This window comes from Balaenoptera acutorostrata, chromosome 12, assembly GCF_949987535.1.
Source record: "Balaenoptera acutorostrata chromosome 12, mBalAcu1.1, whole genome shotgun sequence".
Classification (NCBI taxonomy): Eukaryota; Metazoa; Chordata; class Mammalia; order Artiodactyla; family Balaenopteridae; genus Balaenoptera; species Balaenoptera acutorostrata.
Window position 1 is genome coordinate 76757406 of NC_080075.1, and position 6428 is coordinate 76763833.

Here is a 6428-nt window from a genome sequence, read left to right on the forward strand (position 1 = left end):
TTTAATTTTTGATAGTTTGATTAATACGTGTCTTGGCATGTTTCTCCTTGGATTTATCCTGTATGGGACTCTCTGTGCTTCCTTGACTTGATTGACTATTTCCTTTCCCATATTAGGGAAGTTTTCAACTATAATCTCTTCAAATATTTTCTCAGTCCCTTTCTTTTTCTCTTCTTCTGGGACCCCTATAATTCAAATGTTGGTGTGTTTAATGTTGTCCCAGATGTCTCTAAGATTGTCCTCAATTCTTTTCATTCTTTTTCTTTATTTCCACTATTTTATCTTCCAGGTCACTTATCCATTCTTCTGCATCAGTTATTCTGGTATTGATTCCTTCTAAAGAACTTTTAGTTTCACTTATTGTGCTGTTAATCATTGTTTGTTTGCTCTTTAGTTCTTCTAGGTCCTTTTTAAACGTTACTTATATTTTCTCCATTCTATTTCCAAGATTTTAGATCATCTTTACTATCATTACTCTGAATTCTTTTTAAGGTAGACTGTCTATTTCCTCTTCGTTTGGTCTGGTGGGTCTTTACCTTGCTCCTTCATCTGCTGTGTGTTTCTCTGTCTTCTCATTTTGCCTATCTTACTGTGTTTGGGGTCTCCTTTTCACAGGCTGCAGGTTCATAGTTCCTGTTGTTTTTGGTGTCTGCCCCCAGTGGCTAAGGTCGGATCAGTGTGTTGTGTAGGCTTCCTGGTGGAGGGGACTGGTGTTGTGTTCTGGTGGATAAGCCTGGATCTTGTCTTTCTGGTGGGCAGGACCTCAGCCTTTGGTGTGTTTTGGGGTGTCTGTGAACTTAGTATGATTTTAGGTAGCCTTTCTGCTAATGGGTGGGGTTCTGTTCCTGTCTTGCTAGTTGTTTGGCATAGGGTGTCAAGCACTGTAGTTTGCTGCCCGTTGAGTGGAACTGGGTCTTAGCATTGAGATGGAGATCTCTGGCGGAGCTTTCGCTGTTTTATATTACGTGGAGCACGGAGGTGTCTGATGGGCCAATGTCCTGAACTCGGCTCTCCCACCTCAGAGGCACAGGCCTGACACCTGGCTGGATCACCAAGACCCTGTCAGCTACATGGCTCAGTAGAAAAGGGAGAAAGAAAGAGAGAAAGGGAGGAAGGGAGGAAGGAAGTGAGGGAGAGACAGAGAGAGAGAAAGGAAGGAAGGAAGGAAGGAAGGAAGGAAAAAATAAAATAAATAAAGTTAGTAAAATAAAAAATAAAATCAAGTTATTTAAAATAAAAAGAATTAAAAAGTAATTAAGAAAAAAAAAAGGACAGACAGAACCCTGGGACAGGTGGTAAAAGCAAAGCTATACAGATGAAATCACACAAAGAAGCATACACATAGACACTCACAAAAAGAGAAAAAGGAAAAAAAAATATATCTAAATATTAAAAAAAAAAGGGGGGCTTCCCTGGTGGCGCAGTGGTTGAGAATCTGCCTGCCAATGCAAGGGACATGGGTTCGAGCCCTGGTCTGGGAAGATCCCACATGCCGCGGAGCAACTAGGCCCGTGAGCCACAATTACTGAACCTGCGCATCTGGAGCCTGTGCTCCGCAACAAGAGAGGCCGCGATAATGAGAGGCCCGCGCGTCGAAGAGTAGCCCCCACTTGCCGCAACTAGAGAAAGCCCTCACACAGAAACGAAGACCCAACACAGCCATAAATAAATAAATAAATAAATAAGTAAATAAACCCAAAGTTTAAAGGAAAAAAAAAAAGGAAGAGAGCAACCAAATCAATAAACAAATCTACCAGAGACAATAAACTCTAAATACTAAACTAAGATGAACATAAAACCAGAAACAAATTAGATGCAGAAAGCAAACCCCAAGTCTACAGTTGCTCCCAAAGTCCACTGCCTCAATTTTGGGATGATTTGTTGTCTATTCAGGTATTCCAGAGATGCAGGGTACATCAAATTGATTGTGGAGATTTAATCTGCTGCTCCTGAGGCTGCTGAGAGAGATTTCTCTTTCTCTTCTTTGTTTGCACAGCTCCTGGGGTTCAGCTTTGGATTTGGCCCCCGACTCTGTGCATAGGTCGCCTGAGGGCATCTGTTCTTCACTCAGACAGGACGGGGTTAAAGTAGCAGGTGATTAGGGGGCTCTGGCTCAGTCAGGCCCAGGGGGAGGGAGGGGTATGGGATGCTGGGCGAGCCTTCATCGGCAGAGGCGGGCATGACGTTGCACCAGCCTGAGGCGCACCGTGTGTTCTCCCGGGGAAGTTGTCCCTGGATCATGGGACCCTGGCAGTGGCAGGCTGCACAGGCTCCTGGGAGAGGAGGTGTGGATAGTGACCTGTGCTTGCACACAGGCTTCTTGGTGGCGGCAGCAGCAGCCTTAGCGTCTCATGCCCGTCTCTGGTGTCCGCTCTGATAGCCATGGCTCGTGCCCGTCCCTGGAGCTCATTTAAGCGGCACTCTGAATCCCCTCTCCTCACGCACCCCGAAACAATGGTCTCTTGCCTCTTAGGCAGGTCCAGACTTTTTCCCGGACTCCCTCCCGGCTAGCTGTGGCACACTAGCCCCCTTCAGTCTGTGTTCACGCAGCCAACCCCAGTCCTCTCCCTGGGATCCGACCTCCGAAGCCCGAGCCTCAGCTCCCAGCCCCCACCCTCCCCAGAGGGTGAGCAGACAAGCCTCTCGGGCTGGTGAGTGCTGGTCGGCACCGATCCTCTGTGCGGGAACCTCTCCGCTTTGCCCTCTGCACCCCTGTTGCTGCACTTTCCTCTGTGACTCTGAAGCTTCCCCACCACCACCCCAAGGCTCCCCCAGTGAAGGGGCTTCCTAGTGTGTGGAAACTTTTCCTCCTTCACAGCTCCCTCCCAGAGGTGCAGGTCCCGTCCCTATTCTTTTGTCTCTGTTTTTTCTTTTTTCTTTTGCCCTACCCAGGTACATGGGGAGTTTCTTGCCTTTTGGGAAGTGTGAGGTCTTCTGCTAGCGTTCAGTAAGTGTTCTGTAGGAGTTGCTCCACATGTAGATGTATTTCTGATGTATTTGTGGGGAGGAAGTTGATCTACACATCCTACTCCTCCCCCATCTTGAAGGCCTCCTCCGAATAAAATGTCTTTGATCTAAACCTCATACCTTATAAAAAATTAACTCACAATGAATCATGGACTTAAATGTAAAATGTAAAGCTATAAAACTTTTAGAAAAAAAATAGACAATTATTGAAATCTAGTGCTAGGCAACCAAGTCTTAGATGTGACCCCCAAATCACAATCCATAAAAGGAAAAATTGATTCATTAGATCTCATCAAAATTAATTTTTTTTTGGTTTTGTAAAAAACTCTGTTAACGGATTAAAAGTTAAGCTACAGTCTGGGAGAAAATATTTGCAAACCACATATCCTATAAAGATTTGTTATTCAGTATATAAATAACTCACAAACTCATCAATTAAGAAAACAATTCAAGAAAAATATGAGCAAAAGACCTGAACAGATATTTTATCAAAGAGGGTATAAAATATCAAGCATATGAAAAGATGTTCACCAGTTACCATTAGGGAAATACAAATTAAATCCACAGTGAGATACCACTACATGTCTGTTAGAATAGCTAAAATTAAAAATAAAAAATAATGACAACACCAAATGTTCTCAAGGCTGCAGAGAAACTGGTTTACTCATACATTGCTGGTGTCAGTATAAAATAGTACAATCATCCAGAAAAAATGTCTGGCAGTTCTTGTAAAACTAAACATGCAACTCTCATACACCTCAGAAACTGCAGTTGGGGCCAGTTTTCCCAGAGAAATAAAAATTTATGTTAACACTCAATCATAGATGTGCATAGCAGTTTTATTTGTAATAGCCAAAATTTGGAAACAACCCAGATATCCTTTACCAAATGCATGATTTAAAAAAATTGTGGTATATCCATACTATGGAATACAACTGAGCAATAAAAAGCAACAAATTATTGATATAGGCAACACCTTGGATGAATCTCCAGAGAATTATGCTTTGTGAAAAAAGATTCCAAAATGTTACATACTGTACGATTTTATTTATATAATACTCTTGAAATTATAAAATTTAAGAATGGAGAACAGATTAGTGGTTGCTAGAAATTAGAGACAAGGGTTAGGAGAGGAAGAGGTGAGAGTTAGGTATGGCTATTAAAGGGCAATTAAAGGGATCCTTGTGCTGATGGAAATATTCTGTATCTTGACTGTGTTACTGCCAGTATCTTGATTGTGATACTTCTTGTACTACAGTTTTGCAAGATGTTACCTTTGGGGGGGAACTGTAAAGGATACCAGGGGTCTCTCTGTAGTATTTCTTAGAACTGCATGTGAATCTACAATTATCACAAAACTAAAAGTTCAATTTGAAAAATGTGCCTGATGGTCCATAAAATTAAAAAATATGTATATGCCATCTCCTTCCCAAAGTGCAAGTCATACGTAAGTTAGCTAGATTCTGGGGATACAGAGAGCAGTGGAGCTGAGGAAGCACTTGGACTTTATTTTCTAGCTATATATATATGTACACACTGCTATATTTAAAATGGAAAACCAACAAGGACCTACTGTATAGCACAGGGAGCTCTGCTCAGTATTATGTAACAATGTAAACAGGAAAAGAACTTGAAAAAGAGTAGACCCAAGTATATGTATAGCTGAATCACTTTGCTGTACACCTGAAAATAACACAACATTGTTAATCAGCAATATTCCAGTGTAAAATAAAAAGTTAAAAAAATAAATTAAAAATGTAAAAATAAAATGAAATTGAATTATTTTAAGTTGAGGAATACCATGGTAAGGTTTGTATTTAAGAAAAGTCATGAGTTTTCTCTGTGATATGGATTTGAAGTGGTGGTGTGTTTAGGACTTGCATGGGGAGACTAGAGAGGGTGCGATGAGGTAGAGGGTGATTGCTCTCTCCAACCAGGAGAGCGTGGTAAGGAACTGGCCTGCCACGGCAGAAGCTTTGGGGATGGTGAGGAGGGGGAAACACAAGAAATAGATAGGTGGTGGATCAGTAGCTTCTAGTGGTTGGTTTGATTTGAGGTGAGGCTTGGGCAAAGAAGAGCATGAATGAAGGAGTACTGTCAGTGTGTTCAGTCACTAGGGGCCCGGCAGTGCTTTTCAGCAATCCGGTCGCAAGAGACAACTGCTAGGGGTAAGGCTATAGGAAGAAGAGTCTGTGGTCTGGTGCTCAGTCATTTAACCCCCTCCCCACCCTTATCTTTCTACTGCGGAAACTGTGGTCTATTGTTACAGTAGCGAAGTCACTGAGCTAGTTTACAAATCTTAATTTCCTAACCTATGAACTTGAATTCTCAAAGATATGTCATACTAATTGTCCAGAACTTCCATCCTCCCTAGAAGAGATCTATTTCTTGACCTACTTATAAAATTAAAAGTAGGCAACTGTCCATATAATCACATTACTGCAACTCTGTTTTGGGGGAAGCAGAGAGAACATCATAGCCATTGTGAATCCACTCAGAAAGCACGGGGCTCTGTCAGGAGGAGGTGTCCAGGGTGAATGTGGTGTGGAATATTTATTGAAACTTTGACTGAAACAGGCTCTATCCAGATTGCAGTGTCATAGGCAGCCTTATTTGTGGATTCCTAATTGGAGTAAGGTACGAGAGACCTCCAGTAGAAGAGTTTGTGCATGCCAAGGCTGCAGACCTTTTCCAGTCCTTTAACCAAAGAGTCTTATAGCCCAGAAATGATCCTAAGGGTTATATGAGAATCTATAGATGTTCTTCTGGCGTTTCCTTGTTAGAGAGAGAGAATTCTGCCTACCTTACCCATCCTTTCAGTCCCTGTCAAACAGCGCTGCAATATCAGGAGAAGGGAGCTTCAGACTGTGGAATCCTCCTTTCAGAAGTCCTCACTCTTGTTTTTTAAGAAACTTAGGAACTCTGCAAGGGTCTGTCCTGGCATCAGTACCCTGTAACAACTGGTCTCCTGGTCAGTTCTCCCTAGTGCCCCTTGGCTAAGCACACGAACCTGACACAGATTCCCTTTTGCTGAGAACTGGTGTGGTTGGAAGATGGTTTCTGTTTGTAATGTACATTCACCGCCATTCACGAGCCATTTCTGTCAGTGCCTTCCTTGGAGAAGAGAAGCAATACCTTATAAAATAAGCCACCCAAATTGTCATGTGAACACTTCCTTGCACAGCAGAGACCTGAGGGAGTAATTAAATTTTGCCGATGCCCTATCATCTTTAAGGTTGGGTTTTATCCTTCTATAAATACCAAATTACCCTGTGGTGTTTATTTAACAAAATACCCAGAAGATCCTAAACGTGCTTTCACATAAGACTTTTTTTCCCTTTTTCTACATCTGTCTCACTGTTTCTCTAGGCCCACTCAAGGGATTCAGCCTAACCCTGGAAAGTGCTTCCTGATGGTGAGAGCTGTGCTAAGTTTGGCCATGGGAAATGAAGCTCTTTCCA